The sequence below is a fragment of the Podarcis pityusensis genome, assembly GCF_964106645.2.
Source record: "Podarcis pityusensis genome assembly, chromosome: 12".
Taxonomy (NCBI): domain Eukaryota; kingdom Metazoa; phylum Chordata; class Lepidosauria; order Squamata; family Lacertidae; genus Podarcis; species Podarcis pityusensis.
The window spans coordinates 22,904,344-22,923,163 of NC_138037.1; the positions used below are offsets into that span (position 1 = coordinate 22,904,344).

The following is an 18,820-nucleotide window of genomic DNA, read 5'->3' on the forward strand; positions in this document are numbered from 1 at the left end:
CTGGATCGCCAAGCAGCAACCCAAACTGCTTCCAGGGGCCAGCATGGCAGTCGCTCGCGAAGAAAACTCGTAGGGAGAGGATTGGCTGAAGGAAGCTTTCGCCCTTCGCGGCTCCCAACCTGGTGCCCTCCAGAGGTGTCATGATTCCCATCGGCTCCACTGAACCCATGCACATTGGGCAACATCCCGAGGAAGAAGCCCTCTCCCCCAAGCCCCACATCTCAGCCTCGGGTCAAGAGACTCCAGAAGGTTGTGTTGTTCATTGAGAGCAAGAGATCATATGCGATCAGGACTGTGATATATATATATATGCTGGGGATGCGTGCAGGGATCCAACACAGCAAGGAGCGAGCCAGGCTTCCTGGGGGTGGGGACAGCCCCTCTTTCCCTCATTGCTCACATCGCTTCCTTGATGGGTCCACCCAAAAAGGCGCACGGGAGCACTGGAATGGGAATGGGACCCAGTGTTGTCATCAGCTCCCTAGAAAATCCCATTTTTATTTTTATTTTTTCTCTGGGTAGCTTTATTAAACCTTCATGTGTCCCTGCGCTGTGGGGCCCTCTCTGGCTCGTTCCGACTGCGTGGGGCGCTGGTCTTCTGCCTCCCCACAAGTCCTCTTGACCAGATGGCACCCCTCGGACAGCAAAAACAAGAGCGCAGCGCAGGGCCCAAGCAGCGCCTCTGCCATGCCGGCAGTTCTATGTGCCGCAAACCCCGTGACTGCGCGTTGATTCGCTGCTACCAGCCCGGGAAGGGCTCGGATACGCCGCGTGGCCCGGGGAAGGGCCAATGGCAGGGGCAAGTGCTTCTTCCCGCCCTTCTGGAAAGGGAGCTATAGAATCCCGTTCGAAGATGGTGTCTCTTTCCTTCCCTTAATCGAGGCCCATTCGAAAAGGGCGGGAAGCAAGGATCAAAGGGAAGAGGTCACGCCGGCCTCGTCTTAAATCCGGGTTAGGCGAAATCAGTGCTTTTTATGGGGGCACGCGGGGGGTGCGCACACTCCTAAACGTTTTGTACTTTGTCCATTTAGTGTATTTATTTTTTGCAATTTGAACTATACAGTAAAATGGTGTCATTTCTTGAGTCAAAATGAAGTACCCCCTTAAACATTTTTTTTTAAAAAAAAGCAGTGGTCGAAATAGTTTTGGTTTTGCAGGAAGGCGCCCTAATTTTTAACCCCAAAAAATAGAAAGGAAAAGAGAAAGTAGAGTTTCCTTTTCTCCTGACACATCGGCCTGGAAGTTGTTTGGACCCTTTAAAAGGTGCTATTAAGGATGCAGAATAATATGCTGAGGGTGGATAGCAGTGTAAATTGATTAAGAAACAACAACATCTCCATCATTTTGACATGTTAAGCTGGGGGTGGGGAAAGGAGAGAGAACTTTCCAGGAACTTTTTAAGTTTGCGTTGTTCCATGCTAAGAAGTTGTGGGGCAGAGAAAATTCAGCTTTTACGATAATCAGTAGTAATAATATAATCACAATAATTATTACAGTAAACAGCCATTTTAAAATGGCTTTTTTATTGCTTGTGTTGCTGTTATTCGGTGGTATTAACAAGCAAAGTTATAAGGTGGTCCACCTGCCCTGCTTCCAACACCAGCAAGCCACACTGTTCCTCCACTGGCTGTTTTCATTCTCATAATGCAGCTATATAAGGTTAATATAAGGATATATGAGTGGGTTCATATGCCTGCAAGTTTCAGAACATGGGAAACAGCTATAATAAAAGGGTGCAGATAATAGCCATCTTGAATATTTTAATCCATCCCTTTCCAGGGCAGTTAAACATAAATCCTGGCTGGAATTAAACTTAATGTTTCTATTTCCCTGTTAACACTGTACTGAAAAATAGCACTTTGGATGAATTTAATTAAATGAGGAAGTAAGTGAAGGTTAGTTGAGTTTCATAGTTTCTGAAGACTCTTGATCTAGAATGTGAGAACAGGCCTTTTATGTAGGGGGGAAGGTTATTTACTGTAAATAGGAGCCACAACGGAGTATTCCGTGGGGGCCGAGACAACAAGCTCACAGGTTACATTACTCAGAAGGGCTTTGCTCAGTGCAAATTCTTTCCACTTTTTGCTAGTTACTGTTTTACTTTCCTTGGATTAGTGCCCTCTTTGAATAAACTTGGCAGAATGACTTGAAGAAAAATCCAAATGAGAGCCTCAAGAGACAGTACTGGATAACTAGAGGCTGCCTTAGATATGGTGCACCAGTACTGCAGTAATTCTTTCAGTTACTGATACTGCTGTTGCAAACTTTAAAAACTTAAACAGGACCAGTGTCTGTTGGTGAATGTATATGCAAGCCTCCCAGTTATGCAGGGCAGCTGTTTTTCCATTCAGTTTTTTTCTGATGAAGAATTCTGTGCTACCTGGAAGTTTTTGTATCCTGTCACCAAGTTGCTTTTTCAGAAACCAGTTGTGGAACTTGATTCTAGGTAAATGGTCCATGAGATTGGGTGAGCAGGAACTACAAAGTAATTGGGAGGTTATAATACATCATTTGCCAAAGAAAACATTGATTCCTTGCTCTTACATGGATATCTGACATTTCATTCTAAGGATACAAGCAGTGCTTTGTAGATTGAGAACAAACCTATGATGTAATTTGGAGAACATGAGGTTGATGGGAGAGGACTTGGCTGAGCTATAGGAATGCTTTAAGGTTCAGTGGGGAAGGCCTTGAAACTCAAAGGTCGTGGATTTTTAAATGTTGCCAAGTTAATAGTTTGTAACTGAGAGTCCAAGGTATTTAGGAAGCAAACATTACAGGGTGGGAAGATTAGTGAAAGATTCTTTTCATGATATAGTAATCAGGAAAGGACTGAGAAGCACAATGGGCAAGCAGTAAAGGAAAATATGATTTTTTAAAAATCCTATTTTAATTCAGGGAATGTTCAACTGGTTTGGAATAAATGTGAAAGCACATAAACTATGATCCAGATTCCAGACTAGCCCCACTTTTATATATGTGCAGATGAATTATTGTTCCCCCTCCGTGTGTAAGGGCTGAATAGCTGCAGATTCACAGCCTTTAGGGGGAAATTGTATTCTCCTTGCCATATTCCATTCAAAAAGCAGCTCCATTGACATTAATCTGTGTAAATGGTTTGAGGACTGCAGCCTTAAAGTTCTGGCAGTGAAATTGAGGCAGACTTTGTTATTGTAGCTCCAAGAAACTCTTTGTGGTAGATGTGGAGACAAAGTACGGCACTGAGTGTTGAGTCCAATGTAGCATCTTATTTATATCAGTTACTAATTTGGAATTAAAGTTCAAAATGTTTCAGGTCAAAGGCATGCAGACAGGCCTAAAGGCATACTGTACTTTCCTTTACATCTTCATAAACGTTTATTTTCATTTTGGAAAGGCTAACGAAATGTTTGCCAGTCCAGTGGACCAGATCCTTTCCATTTAATTTACGTACATGTGGGTAGATTATGTACATGTGGGTCAGGCCAAATTTCCCAATAAATACATGAAAACATGCAATCCGTATATTGGGTGATAATGTTAGAGTAGGCCTATTAATTTCATTGGGTCTACCCTGAGCATGATTTAGTTGGCTATCACCTATTTAGATTATTTTCCTGTGTCATTTTCTTTTTCACAGATATATCAACCTATCTAACCTAGTACCTTTCTTTCAACAGTGGCCATCCATATACTCCTGGGAAGCACACAAAACAGGGCATCACTGAAATAGGTAAGTATTCCTTGAACATCTCAGTCAAGAGGTAGAGTGCCTCTGAACAGAGAGGTTCTGCTTTAGCTATTGTGATTGATAGCTGTTGGCAGACCTCTTTTTCATGAACCACCAACTGAGAGTATTTTAGGTTGTAGTCCTCTAAACACTTGCATACGTACCTCGTGAGAAGTTCCATTGAGCTCACTGGGACTTACTTTTTTTGCTTTATTTTTTAGTAGACATGCATAGGAAGAATTGCACTCTTCCAGTGCAATCACAGAACCATAAACCTAAGTACTTAAATAGAAATAATTTAGCCCACCTAGATAATCCTGGGAAACAGTATTTATAATGTTATTTGCGCTAAGGTAGATGGATTGTTGCTTGTAGTAGTAGCAGCAGCAGATGAACTCTGCTACCATGGAAATTGATTGCAAATTTGCTTATAACAGAATGCACCAGTATACAATGCTCAGCAAACAGTTAAGTGTAAAAATAACCAAGGTTTTAATGTAAATTATGTATTGTTCCTTATTTACTATACCACACTTTATGTGCACTTTTGGATTCCGATTTGATTGAAACTCATAAGATCAAAGAAAACCTGTGGTTCTAGCAAAGGGAGCAGCTTATATTTGGGTATTGTCTTTTTTCTCTCCCCCCCCCCCCTGAATTTTAAAGGTGCGGCTTATATTCGGGTGTGGCTTATATTCGGGCCAATACGGTATATATTTTCTTGTGCTTTTTGAAAGTCCTCCATGAGAAAGGTTGCACCTGAAGGCTCTCTACTGAGGCTCATGCTGCAGAGTAATGTATCTGTGGCTTGCGGAGCCAAACCATGAATGTTTTTATACTATTCCACTCTCATGTCTAACCAGAATTTTATTATTTTAGTCCCTAATCATAGTTTCTTATTTTTGTCCGTCATAGGCTAGGAATTTGGGACAGAATGTTTTTCTCATTCTGGTTCCAGAAATGAAAAGAAGCAAAATAGTTAAGGTAATATTATCTTACATTTGACTGAGGCCTGCTGAAAACGTAGTAATTAGGAATTTAAATTGGAAAGAAGATAAGGTTTGCTGCAGTAAAATTTTATTAATAGATAACAAGTAGGTCAGTTTTCAAGAGCTAAGGGAGCTGCGAACGTTACATAACAGCTGGATAGAAACCCAGTGAGGCCAGCTGGGCTGCCTTTGGAAATTTTTAGAAGAATTTGTCAGAAATGTGGAACTGCAGCCGGCTAGTATAGGTTCATAGCCTCTGTAATTTTTTTCAACAACCTTAGATGGAAGAGGGCAAGCAAGCACAGCCAGATGGCAATCCCTGTATCTTTTGCATGAAGTGTCTTAGGCCTTTCAGACAGCTGTAGGAGTTGAAATACAGTTTGTGGCTTTACATTTAAAGCACATTAGTTCTCCCCAAAGAATATTGAGAACTGCAATTTGTTAAGGGTGCTGGGAATTGTAGCTCTGTGAGGGGCAAACTATAGTTCCCAGGATTCTTTGGGGGAAGTCATGTGCCTTGAATGCATTTTAAATGTATTGTGTGTATAAGTTGTCTCTGTGAGTAAGTATGAAGAAACACACATTATTGACCCTCTATCACATCAGTCCTTCTATAAAGAGTTCTGTAGGAGGCATTCTAGTCTAGCAAAACAACACCAACTACTTTCCATCTAATCTTATAACTTGCCTTACGATGGCAGTGAGTCTTAAAATTACTAAATGCTTTGTTTGAAATGTCGTTTCTATAGGGGTGTGACTTGATATTAATGGGAAAACTGACCCTAACAAAGTCTGAGACCAAAGAAACACACAAAATCAGACAAATTTTTATAAAACTTGGTTGAGCTTTATTTCCGACACAGCAGCAAAAAAAATATATGGTTGTAGCCGACCAACAACTCAAGGGGACATATGTAAATATACCGTACTTTTATTTGAATGAGAAACATTTGTGTGTACGGTATTTGAATGATACTGGGACTGCGCTTGAGAGGTGGGAAGGAAGGAGTTTTCCTTTTTGATTATGTTTATTATGAGATGATTTTTAAATACCTTTAAAAAAATACCCAACAACCCTAGTTGCTCAAAGATACACAGGCTTTAAAAAAACCCAACCAACTAGCTAAAAGTCATTATTTTAAATTTGCTGCCTATGAAATGAATTTCAGGAAATCCATTAAGCCCTCCTTAGGCTCTAGCTAGGATTGCCAGAGCACTGAATTCTTTAAAAGCAGCTAAGAAAACATACCTGGCTAAGAACATTTCCCATCCTTTTCAGGGAAGGGAAATATTCTGAAACTCTGGTGTCTTATTATTATTATTATTGTTAAAAAAGCCTTTTGAATAGGAGGTTAGCTCCAGACTAAGGGAACTGAGCTTTATGGGACAAGTTAGTCAGAATTAATTCCCTGCCCTGCCCCGTCGTCAGTGAAAATGTGTAATCCTAACCAAGCTGTCTCAGAATAAAATTCTGTTGAGTTCAACCCTGGGTAAATGGAGTTAGGACTGCTGACTTTGAATAAAAACATTAAAAACAGATTTAACGAGCACATGACTTCCCCCAAAGAATCATGGGAACTGTAGTTTTTTAAGGTTGCTGGAAATGGTACATCTGTGCAGAGGAAATTACGGTAAATGTGTGCTGAGTATGCTTTAAATGTATAATGTGGACTCACAGCTAGTGCAGCTAACTCAGACTAGATCTATCCCATTGTATTCTCTAAACATCACATCACTGATGATCTCAAATCATTCTGCACATTGTATGGAGCTGGGCACACACACACCCACACACACCCACACACACACACACACAAATTGTTACGTTATTTGTCCAGAAGCAGTCAGGGGCTCTGAGGAGGATGTCAGCCATTTTAAGAGGTTGATGTTGGAAGAGGCTTTGCCTGAACAGCTGAGCCCAGTCTGAACATTTTTTTAAAACAGAGGTTTCTTTCCCTTTATAGCTGAGAGGACAATCCAGTGCTCTTAAAATCAATACATGTTTTGTAAATTACTATAGTAGGACGAGGACTCAGGCCTGAGTTCAAGGCAGTATCTAGCTTTACATAAGCAAGCAGCACTGTTATGCCCATCTAGGGATAATTCAGTGGGCTATTCCTTTTCTTCAGCTTTACCAACCTCGGGTACCGAAAGGTCTTCTGCTCTCTTAATTATCCTGCTTTGTTTTCCATTGATTATCTGTTCTCTCCTGCTGCCCACAGGCCTGGAACAACACATAAACAAACAAACAAATCTCCAGAATCTGCAGGAATCACACCGGTGGGGAATGTGCTGGTGAAACACCCAGGATTCAGCTCTGACAGGTGGGTGGAACTGCCTTGATGGGAAGGATGACCTGATGTCATCATGATGCCAGATGATTGATAGGTAGATGGCTGGTTTTTTATATTTTATATTTAAAGTTTTATTGATATTTTTTTTATATAGAAAAAGAAGTGCAAACATAGCAGAAAGAAAGAAAGAAAACAAAGAATAAAAAATATAAACCATAAAGCGTCAAAGCCTATAAGGACAAAAGTACAAAGATACAGCACAGCTCCAAAGGGGCAATAGAAGTATTAACTCATACAAATATTCCTTTTACAAATAATACAGATATGTAAAAACAGAAGTATTATCTATCTGTGAGTTCCATCATCACTGAGAGCAAAGATTCTACAAAGTCTTAGCTGAGCCAAAGGTTTGTGTAACCTGGTGCCACTAAGCAACCACATGCCTCAATATTCATATGAGAAATAAAACCATGCCATACATTAAAAAAGGTCATTTAAGCTCTAACCTTTACATACTTTTAGTTTATGAGCTATCTTTTCAAGGAGGGCAATTCACTGAGCCCTGGAGACTAAGTAATCCAAATTATTAAGGTGGAAGGTTTTCCAGGATTTGGCAACGGAGCCCTGGGCTGCTGCTAAGAGATGAGATATAAGTTCTTTGTTTTTCACATCCCATTCTGTTTCTATATACAGTGGTACCTCGGGTTAAGGACTTAATTTGTTCCGGAGGTCCGTTCGTAACCTGAAACTGTTCTTAATCTGAAGCACCACTTTAGCTAATGGGGCCTCCTGCCGCCGCCGCGCTGCCAAAGCACGATTTCTGTTCTCATCCTGAAGCAAAGTTCTTAACCTGAAGCACTATTTCTGGGTTAGCGGAGTCTGTAACCTGAAGCGTATATAACCTGAAGCGTATGTAACCCGAAGTACCACTGTACTGGTTCAAATGTGTCTGGTGGAAACGTGGAGTAAGAGTTTGTTTCTCGAGCAAAGGGATCTCAGTGAACACCTTATTCCAAAATTCAGCCGCCTTTGAGCAGTCCCACCACATATGTTTATATATACCCACTCCGTGGCAGCCCTGTAACACAGTGAATGTTATACCTGGATATTATAAAGGAGAGCTCTTGCAGAGCAAGGTACTAGCTATGTACTAACTTTAGTGAGAAAGCTCAAGCTGAACACTTGTCAAAGTTGTTCTGCAGGGACAGGGAGGACAGACAAAGATTTGGCCCACCAGGCAGAAATGTTATTGGTAGCCTTATACACCAAGTACACCGTTTCTATACCAGTGGAATAGCTACTGTACCTTACACATAGTCAACTCAGAAGGGGGAAATGAACAAATAAAAGAAACAAAAATGTTGTAAACATAGCATACATGCCCACGGCATCCCTAGAAACATCACCAAAGCCCACCAGTTGGGCACTGGGCCAGTGATGATGGCCACATGCTCCACACATATAGGAAGACAATGACATGATGATGACGGGAACACACCCCTTCATCACCACACATACACACAGCACAAGATGACATCATGGGACCGCGCCCCAGCTGCCCCAGTGATCCTGTCACTTACTGCTGCCACCAGTCCCTACGGATTGACATTCGAAGCCTGTCAGGCTGCCATAGTTTGGTAGGATAACACACTATGGAAAGGGAGTCTGTAGAACACAGCACCTGCATAACCCCTTGGGAAGGATTCCTATAGTGTAGAGCACAAACATATCCCCCTATTCCCCTCTCCCCAGGGGATACATCTTGTATATATATATTTATTGTATAAGATACGAAAAATCCATGCAAGAATAGTGGCTTAGTGGTTGCAAAATTGGTACCAAGAGTGCCTATACAGTGATACCTTGGTTCTCAAACACCTTGGTACTCAAACAACTTGGAACCCAAACACTGCAAACCTAGAAGTAAGTGTTCCGGCCTGTGAGCTTTTCTCGGAAGCCGAATATGCTCCGTTTTGAGTGTTACGCTTCTGATTTGAGTGCCACACTTCTGCTTTGAGTGTTACACTAAGGTCTGTCTGCTTTTGCTATTTATTTTGCGTTTTTGTGGCTCTTTTTTTGTTTTTGTGACTTTGTGGAACCCAATTCAGCTACTGATTGATTGATTGTGTGACTGCAGTACATTGTTTATTGCTTTCATTTTATGGATCAATGGTCTTGTTAGATAGTAAAATTCATGTCAAATTGCTGTTTTAGAGGTTGTTTTTAAAAGTCTGGAACGGATGAATCCATTTTGCATTACTTTCTATGGGAAAGCGCGCCTTGGTTCTGGAACGCTTTGGTTTTGGAATGGACTTTCGGAACGGATTAAGTTTGAGAACCAAGATAGCACTGTATTAGGCACTGCTCTTTCAGAATGACTATGCACATTTGGTTATCATGACTCAGTGCAACACCTGAGTTTGTAAGGTCTTTTGTTAATTGATAGGGAGGTAACTGGCATGGTTAGCCACATATAATAGCCATATCTGGTATTATTCATATTTGCAGATTGGGCACAATTATCAGAATAATGCAACTACTTGTGCTGATTAGTACCACTTGTAAATAATAAACCAAGTTATGTGAGCAGTGGGTCTTTATTTGATCTTCTTTTCAACTACATTAAGATTCATAGCTTTGTAAGGAACCAGTAATAATTTTGTTTTGCGCTATATTCATTACAGTGCAGCTCTCTGCATCACTTAGACAAACTACTGAATGAATGAAGGATTATGAGCTTGGGAGATACAGCATGCTTAAGGACATGCGGTAAACACATGCAGAGCTCAAATTTGAACCCAAGACTTACTGGCTAATGGCTTATGTTCTTAACCTCTTATACTGATTTTTTATTATCATTCCAGGCTCCTAACAAGTTTCCAATGGTGGTTGGCAAAAGTGGTTAGAATTAGATCACAAAGACAAAATTTAAAAGAAAATCCAACTAGCTTGTTTCTGGGAAGTCTTGATTTGCTTGTGTGAGGTTGGAATAGTTCAGCTCACTGGAGAACTTCATCTAATTTGATATAGAATATATGTCAAAAAATTGGTTATTAAATATTAGTGGTTTCTTCTCTCGTGTTCAGCCAGTTTTTATCTGCTGCACCCATCTCTATTTTTAAATTGGTTTTTGATGTGTAATTATGTTAATTGCCAAAGCAAAATGGTTATACCTAACCTATCTGCAGTCAAACTACCTCCCAAACCATGGTGTTGGCTGGCTTAATAGGCAGTTTAAATAATGTCAAATTGCAGGAGTTTATTAAGCTGCTGTGATAATGTACGCAAAGCGCTTTGAACATTTAAAAGGTGCTATATAAATGCTAAGGGCTAATAGCATTTATTCCCATGAAATAGTAATGACTTCTTGGAAACGAAAGGATGATTTATTCAATTTATACTCTGCAAATGAGTAATGGGGGCTGATGAATATGATAATGAGGAATAGATCGGTTTCAAATCCCTCTGGGATTTGGGTCCATCTTCAAGCGCCGTAGGACACTAACCCCAGTCCTTAGCTGTAGAGGCCCAGAGATGACACAGTGGTTAATACATGCTCTGAGCTCGCATATTCCCTATAACCAATGCTGAAAGAGTGTGTGTGTGTGTGTGTGTGTGTGTGTGTGTGTGTGTGTGTTAGTTAACCAGCCTGACAGGGCCCTGGATGCTATTATTTTCCTGATTCTCTCCAAACCATCTTAATAGCAAACCAATTGACACCCTTTCATTTCCGGTTCTCTTATTAGTTTCCCTGCCTCTCCCTTTCATGCCATTTCCCTTCCCCAATGCAGTTTTTCTGGTGAGGTCAGGTGATGGAGGCATCCCCTGCTGTTTCTGCCCATTTCCACTGCCTGTGAATTAGCTCTTGTGGAGGCAGCATTTCCTGTCAGTGAGTGACAAGAGGTGCTGTATCTGACAAGATGAATTCATTCTCTCTTTCTCAGTCCCTCTCTCCTTTCTTCTCTTCCTTTCTCGACCAGCCTCTCTCTACCTCTCCTTTGTTTTTAATTGCTTTAGTCCTCTCCCTCTTTTCTCCTTATAATCTCTCTTCATTTCTCTCTCTCTCTCTCCCCCCCCCCTTTCTATTATCTCTCCTGCCCTCCTTTGTATTCTTTCATTCCCAGCAGGGCTCATGCATACAAATTGACCCCCTCCCAGCCAGTAATGTGACCAAAGCTCTTTGTGGCTCCTACAATCTCTATGGTAACTGTTCAGGGGTGGTGGTGGTGTGGGGCGGGGAGTGTCTCAAGAGTGGCGGTGTAGACCCAGCACTTAGGCCCAGATATTTTTGTTCCTCCTCACATTGCAGAGCATCCATACGGATCACCTGGCCACTCTTTAAAAAAACCAGCTGTTCTGTTTTTCACTCTTTGTGTCAATACCTTTAAGGAACACTAATGGTAGAAAAACCCCCACAAGGTTTAGGGGAGGGGTGGTGATGTGCAAATCTTTTCCCCCAGATAGAAGATATGTTGCCTTCAGAATTGTGTTCCACTGGACAGAGCTTTTTTAAAAAAAAAACATTATATCGAATAGGTACCATCCGTCTATGGACATTTATTATCATCCTAGAGAGAGTGGCTGCATTCAAAGGACAACATGTGTTTATATTTCGGCAACAAGCAGCAGCAACAGCGAGTCTAAATTGCTCAGAGTCTAAATTGCTTGTGGGGGGATTAAGTCTTTAAGAGGTTTGGATGCCTTTTCATCAGAAATGTGGTTTGAGTTATAGTTTTTAAAATACCTGTGAATCAGTTCTACCTCGGCACTTGAAGCTGCTCTCACTGCTGCTTTAATCTTCCTGGCTGCTGCTTATAAGTGATCAGTTTCCTTACAATAAGTAAATAAATAGATGCATAACCTGCTAAACATTGCCTGTACCTTCCTAGTAAGCCATGTTGTGCCAATGGGCTGTTTCCAAGAGACAACTCTGTGGGTGAAGAGACTGAAAACATGGCTTTGAAAAATAATAGTTTTTTTGCATTCTTAAGATCATGTTGTACAGGTTAATTAATCCTTGAACAGCCTGTCATCCTGACACAACCAGGGTGGTTAATATGTCCCCCGCAATCCTTACAGTACATGCATGAGGGTGCAGAGAGGATAATAATCTGCTTTAGCAATCCTGTGTATGAAACCACAGGACTGCCATTTCCCCCCAGATTAATTGTTATAAAGAGGAAGGTGGAGACCTTGTGTATATGACAGTTAGATTTCATTTGGAGCATTAATTTCCATAACCAATGACTAAAGTGAAGTGGACACACCGTGAATTTGACAGAGGTGGATTTCAAATATCACTTACCTCTTAACCCGGCTCAAAGGGTTGTATTCAGAGTCTATCCACTGAACTTAATGAGCCTCTTAGTAATGCCCATTAACTTCAGTAGGTCTACTCTGAGTAAGGACTAGCATTGAGCACCACCCAACCAAAGCACATGCGGGAAGTACGCCATCATTTTAGGATTCATGCCCATCACGCATCCCTTCTGACCGAAAATGTGGAAAAGTATTTTATAGTTTAACTCTGGGCAGATTCTGCATTTCCCCCCTTTTCTGTGTTTGTTTTATTCATCCCAGGTTGGCTCTTACCATTTAATACCAGATATCACTGTAAGAAACATAATATTTATTAGGCAATTAAAGTTTATTGCCTCCACCACTGCTGGGGGGGGGGGGAATCTATTAGTAAATCCACAAAATCTTTCACTGCCCTGTCACATACCACAAACCACATGACATTCAGCACTTGGTGATTTTATACTGATCTTTAATTAAGGACATTAATAAACACCAGTACTGCTAAAATAATCTATAGATAATGGGAATGTTTAATGAGCCACATTGTCCTAATATGCAGGCAGTTTCTGGCAGGAGAGTCAGCAGTGAAATAGTTAACATTGTGGGCATTTAAGTGGTCATAATTAACAGTCTATTAACATGAATAGGGGAAGTTCTCACTTTGGACAGCTATTGTTTCACTCTCTCTGTTTACAGACTCCACTAGACAACAGTGCATAGCTTTGCCTTTGTGTGTGTGGATTGTTTAAAAAGGAATCAGGAGAAACAGACATTTCATCTTAAAATTAAAACCAAACCTAGAAGGCTATACATAGCAAAATTATCAGTGTTGTTGCTTCTTTTATTTTCTTACATTTGTACCCCACTTTTCTTCCATCATAGGACCCCAAGACAGCATACATGTGGCCCCAGAGAAGTCCCCTCCAATCAATGCTGGCGTAGACCAGACCTAGACCTGCTTAGGCTCAGTAAGGTGACAGCCTCCTTTATTTTCAAGCCATGCCCTGTGTCCCATAACACTTTGTGTAGGAAGCCTCATTCAGATCAGGGGTCAGCAAACTTTTTCAGCAAGGGACCCGTCCACTGTCCCTCAGACCTTGTGGGGGGGCCGGACTATATTTCTTTTTTGGGGAGGGAAATGAACGAATTCCTATGCCCCACAATTAACCCAGAGATGCATTTTAAATAAAAGGACACATTCTACTCATGTAAAAACACGCTGATTCCCGGACCATCCGTGGACTGGATTTAGAAGGCGATTAGGCCAGATCTGGCCCCCGGGCCTTAGTTTGCCTACCCATGGATCAGATCCATCTAGCCTAGTGTTTCCATCTCCGATTGGCAGCAGCTCTCCAGCAGGAGGTTTTCTTCATAGCTTAGAATCATAGAATCATAAAATTGTAGAGTTTGAAGAGACCCTGAGGGTCATCTATACCAATTTCCGGTAATGCAGGAATCTCAATTAAAGCATCCACAAGAGATGGCCATCCAACCTCTGCTTTAAAACCTCCAATGAAACCACAACCTCCCGAGGAAGTCCGTTCCACTGTTGAACAGTTCTTACTTTCAGAAAGTTCTTCCTGATTGGTCGGAATCTCCTTCCTTGTAACTTGAATCCATTGGTTTGAGTACTACCCTCTGGAGCAGGAGAAAACAAGCTTGCTCCATCTTCCATTGATGTGACAGCCCTTGAGATATTTGAAGTTGACTGTCACATCTCCTCTCAGTCTTCTCTTGTCCAGACTAAACATACCCAACTCCCTCTCTAGCATTCCTCATGAGGCCTTGGTTTCCAGACTCCTTGATCGTCTTGCTTGCCCTCCTCTGCATTTGCTATTTAAATGGAGATGCCAAGAATCGAACCCAGGAACTTCTGCATGTAAAGCACATTCCTTACCACTGAGCTGTGGTCAGCCCCACAAACAGACAATAATTCTCAAACTGCAGCGTGATACTGTGCCTCAGGAAGAGCTCCTTGTGTCCCATAAGCCAAGTTGTCACATCTGTCCACTGGGTATGTGCAGCAGTGGCAGAGGAAGCCTCTCGGGCACCTGGGGTGGCATGCCCAGCGGCGGGGCGAACCGCCCATAGGGCAGCATACCCTGTGCCTTCCCTATGGGTGCCACGCGCCCCGTCCCTATGGGCACCACGCGCCCTGCCACATAGGCTGCATGGCACCCATAGGGAAGTCATGGGCTGTGGTGTGCGGCGCCCATAGGGACGGAGCGCGCCACGGGGCCTTAGCCCCCCTACAGCTGGGAGGAGGCAGCAGGTAGACAGCGTGGAGCCTGCGGGCGCCGAAACACGTGGCTCTTGCACGCTGCAGGCCCCGCAGCAAGTGCCTCCTGCCATTTTGTCACCCCCCCCATCAGGGTGGCACCCGGGGTGGACTGCACCCCCCTTCCTAAACCCCTGATGTGCAGGAATGTTTAGGGCAAGGCTAGCACACGCAGCATCACCTCCTCTACATGTTTTGCGAATCTCTTCAGCAATAAGGCATGAATGGGGCTGTTGAGGCAAGGCGACCACTCATTTCTAAATCAGGTGGTGCACAGGCTCAGGAAAAGGTCATACAGAACCTTTCTTGCGTCTTTACATTCAAAAGAAGTCTTAATGAATTGCTTCATATGAAAAAGGGTGGTGTCTTTTTCTCTTCCTCTCTATTTTAAAACAAGCCTTTGACATGTTACAAGCAGAGCGGCTGGCATTTCTCCATAATGCAAGGCTGGTGTAAAATCTTATTGGCAAAACAAAAAGTCTAGCAAGTGCTGGGAAAATGCAGGTGGGTAGAAAAGGTGCTCAGCTGAAACAAAAAAGGTGTGTGTGTTGTTTCTCTCTCCTGTGGAGATCAGAGAGCAAGCATGGCTCCTGTGCACCTCCAACTTAGAGCAGGAATTAGGAACTCTTTACTATCCAAGCATATATTTCCTATAACACGCTTTGGTCATCATTGTGATTGCTTTAGGACTAGAGAGTGCTCATACAGCAAATATTCAGATTACAGCCCTCTTCCAAGCCAGTCTGCTAACTCTGCAGAGTTAATCAGCACAGTTGACCACCCTAGCTGCATTCAACAGGGAGAGCATACCATCCTGAGACAAGCCCCTTCTCACCTTCCAGCCCCCTCTCTTGCTTCTTTGCTCCCTCCCTGTCAGACTGCTGCTTGATTCCAGCAGCCCCTTTCTGTGGCTCGTCCCCTGCTGAGCACAACATGTGTAATATAGCATATCTGCATCCTGAAAATTTTGAGAAAAATGCAATAACTTCCCTCTCTAATATATTTGGCCTAAATTATTATTCTGATTTTCATTTTCATTTTATTAATTGAGTCTCTGCTCAAAGTACCCAGAGCAGCATGCATTATAAAATGCAGATAATAATATAATGAAATAACGATAGAATGAATGAAAACATGAATCTAGCTAAAATCTGCAGTAGAACTCCAAATGTAAACCCATTTACGCCCCCTGCCCAGCAGTACACAGATACAGTATAAGCTATTATTATTATTATTATTATTATTACTAGGAGATAAACTATAGTAGAGACAGTGCTTGTCTGTCTGCCTAGGCTGATAATCTAAAGGGACCTGAGATGCTGCTTGTCTTGGGATGTTGTTGCACTGCCTGTTTGTTGAGGGCACAGGCTCTCCCTGGGTGGCATGCTGTCAGAGCAAGGGTCTTGCCCTCTAGCTAACCTGGCCAGCAGTCAAGGGAGCTTGCCAGGAAGACAAACAGAATGTTAGAGATAATTAAGAAAGGAACAGAATACAATACAATACAGGGAATCAGTGGTGCATGCACACTTTTTGCACTATGCGTTATCCTGGTCTGCTCAGAACAATTAGCCAGTCCTTGTTAAGTAAATTATTCCTGGTCATAAGGACGCCATTGCATATCCCGGATTATTTATTCTGGCTTTCTATGATCCCTTCCGCTTGTTCTATATTAGTCTTCAGGCAGCAGACTCTGACCTTGATCCAGCGCCATAGATCACCTGGATCTTTCTGGGAAGTTGAGTCCCTGGTTAAGTCTAGGTCTCTAGAGAATGCAGATGTGGCTTTCATTTCGGAATGTCTCCCTTGCCAACATTGCTCACTAACAGCTATGTGAAAGCAGCAATTCAATAGGAGCTTGAAGTTTTGGCAACGGGAAACTGCACCTGCTGAATGTTTGCCTGGCATCAGACTGATAAAAGGACAGTAAACATCCTGAGGTGGAGAGTAGCAACCTTAGCTTAGTTCTGAAAAACTGTGACTCCTTGGTGTATTTTTCTATCAAGCCTAAAATTCCATGTTGGGCATTGGGATATACCAGGACATTTCTTCTCAGTACCTGCAAACTGGCTGGGAAGTGCCTCTGAACATGTGTAAGGTGCTTTTTGTTTACTGCTGGGAGATTGCAAACTCCTTGGGGCAGGGATTGTTCCCTCATGGGTTGAATTCACTTTATAAATAGGAATAATGCAGCTTTGTCCCACACACCAGAAGTTAAAAGCCACAGGGCTTAGTTCAGAATATACTGTTTCCATACAGGCTTCAGCCCCAGCATTTCTCTTCTTCCAAACTAACATTGCCCTCTTGTATTTGATTAAAATCCCTCCAAGGTATAAGGAACTTGCACAGGTGGCAGAACAGTCCTGAGAATCTGCTGCTCAAGTGTTAAAATATACCTCTGGTTTGCCAGCCTCCCAGGCTGGTATTGGTTGAGTTGACCTTGCCCAACCCCTAGGGCTCCCCTATGGAAAAAGTGAATCTTATCCTATACCATCCTTCTCTTTGTTCTTACCGACCTGCTCTTTTTGGGGTTTTGTTTTATATATTCCACTGATACATACAAGTGGAGCCTGCAACTATATGTTGCAGTGTGGCCTCCTCCTGCTCATCATATTAGTCAGCCCTTTCCTGGATGACTCCATTCCATTACCCTTCCCCTCCGGCTTACTGCTCCACCCCACTCAGTCAGCATTTTGTGGTTACAGAGTATGCTTGACCTTCATTGTTCTGCCTTGGGGTCCCCCCACACCATTGCCTTAGAGCAGTGGTGTCCAAACTTTTTTTTAAAGAAGGCCAGATTTGATGAAGTGAAGGGCCGTGAGGGCCAACTGGAGGGCCAACCAAAGTTGTTGACCTTTGAAGGACTGAAGTTGTTAAGCTTTTTTATGATTTTACCCCGAACTTGTTGAGCTTTTTTTGGGAGGGATTAAAGTTGTTGAACTTTATTTTAGGGCTACAGTTGTTGAGGTTTTTTTTAGGATTTTACCCCAGGAAATAAATTGCCACAGCGGCCGGATTAAACCAACTGGCCAGATTAGGCCCCCGAGATGGACTTTGGACATTCCTGCCTTAGAGTCACCCCCAAAATATTTTGGTACACCTGCAAACCTTGAGGATCCCCCAAAGCCTGCTGGTATGTCCCTCATGTGGGTGGGCATTGCTATTTTGGCTGCAAAGGATTCACCCATGAAGAGCGGACTATACTGGAGGTTTTCAGTCTTTTTGAGTCAGCTCAGTTGGTTGGAGCATAGTTGGTTAGAGCGTAGTGCGTTAACCTGTTTCCCCAAAGGCAACAGGTAAGGTTGTGGGTTCAATCCCCATCTGGGACAGCTGCATTTTCCTGCATTGCGGGGGCTTTGACTAGATGATCCTCAGGTTCCCTCCCAACCCCACAATTCTATGATTCCACTGCTCCCTTGACCAGCTACATTCTTTCTGCGGCTTCCCTGTGGACAGTCTCCAGCACTGCCTTATACCTGTTTAGTCAAATATATTCAACTGAGTTGCATGGGGCTTGCTCTTACTATGCACTGCACTGCAGGTTTTTTTTTTTGCTTTTTTTTTAAAGTCAATCATATTGAAGCAATAAATAAATAAATTTTCCAATTAACAGGTTTCTGGCTCATCCCAGATAACACTTCAAATGCATTGAAATCCCTACTTCTCTGCCAGCTTAACCTGTTTCCCCAAAGGCAACCCATACAGGTAAGTTTTACTGTGCTTCTAAAAGATGCTCTGGCTTAGATTTTGGAGAGGCATCATATGAAGGGAAACCCTAAGCTGGAGTCTCCCATGCAGAATTCCTCTCTGTGTGAGGTGCGGAGAGCTGAGACTCTCAGAGGTGGTGTCTGTTACTTGGGCATCATTTTTTTATCAATGTAGTGCATCTGTTCCGCTCTGTGTTGTTCATCTGTCTGTTCCTCCAATCTCTTTGGCCTGATCCCATGCCAAGCAGTTCAGGCAGAAGGCTATGGCAATGTGAATGATTATTTAATGTATTTTGGGGTGTTTCTTACGTGAACTGTGTGTTGATTTACATGGATCCGTTACACTAATATGAACTGCAGCTTGCTCTCCAGACTGTGCAGGATAATTAACTCTTATGCCCGTGAAATGCATTCCCCTTTAGGTTAATATTTTACAGTTGAATAAAAAGGGGTTTCTGACCTCTTCATTTAGATGAGATGAGGACATGGCCATCGTTTATGAAATAGGCAGATCATAATGTGAGATTTATTGGGACAGCTGCAGC

General features: G+C 42.5%; 1 long non-coding RNA gene across 4 annotated transcripts in view; it reads left to right on the forward strand.

Moving 5' to 3' along the window:
- Positions 1-749: 749 nt before the first annotated feature.
- LOC308459305 overlaps positions 750-18,820 on the forward strand; it is a 38,973-nt gene continuing 20,902 nt past the window's right edge. For 3 of the 4 annotated variants that reach the window (XR_013977971.1, XR_013977972.1, XR_013977973.1), the window contains exons 1-5: positions 750-951; positions 3,660-3,712; positions 6,921-7,022; positions 13,176-13,266; positions 18,182-18,273. This is a non-coding gene — a long non-coding RNA (uncharacterized lncRNA). Of the gene's footprint in view, positions 952-3,659; positions 3,713-6,920; positions 7,087-9,856; positions 9,952-13,175; positions 13,267-18,181; positions 18,274-18,820 lie in introns of those variants that run through there. The other variant, XR_013977974.1, reaches the window with a different exon arrangement.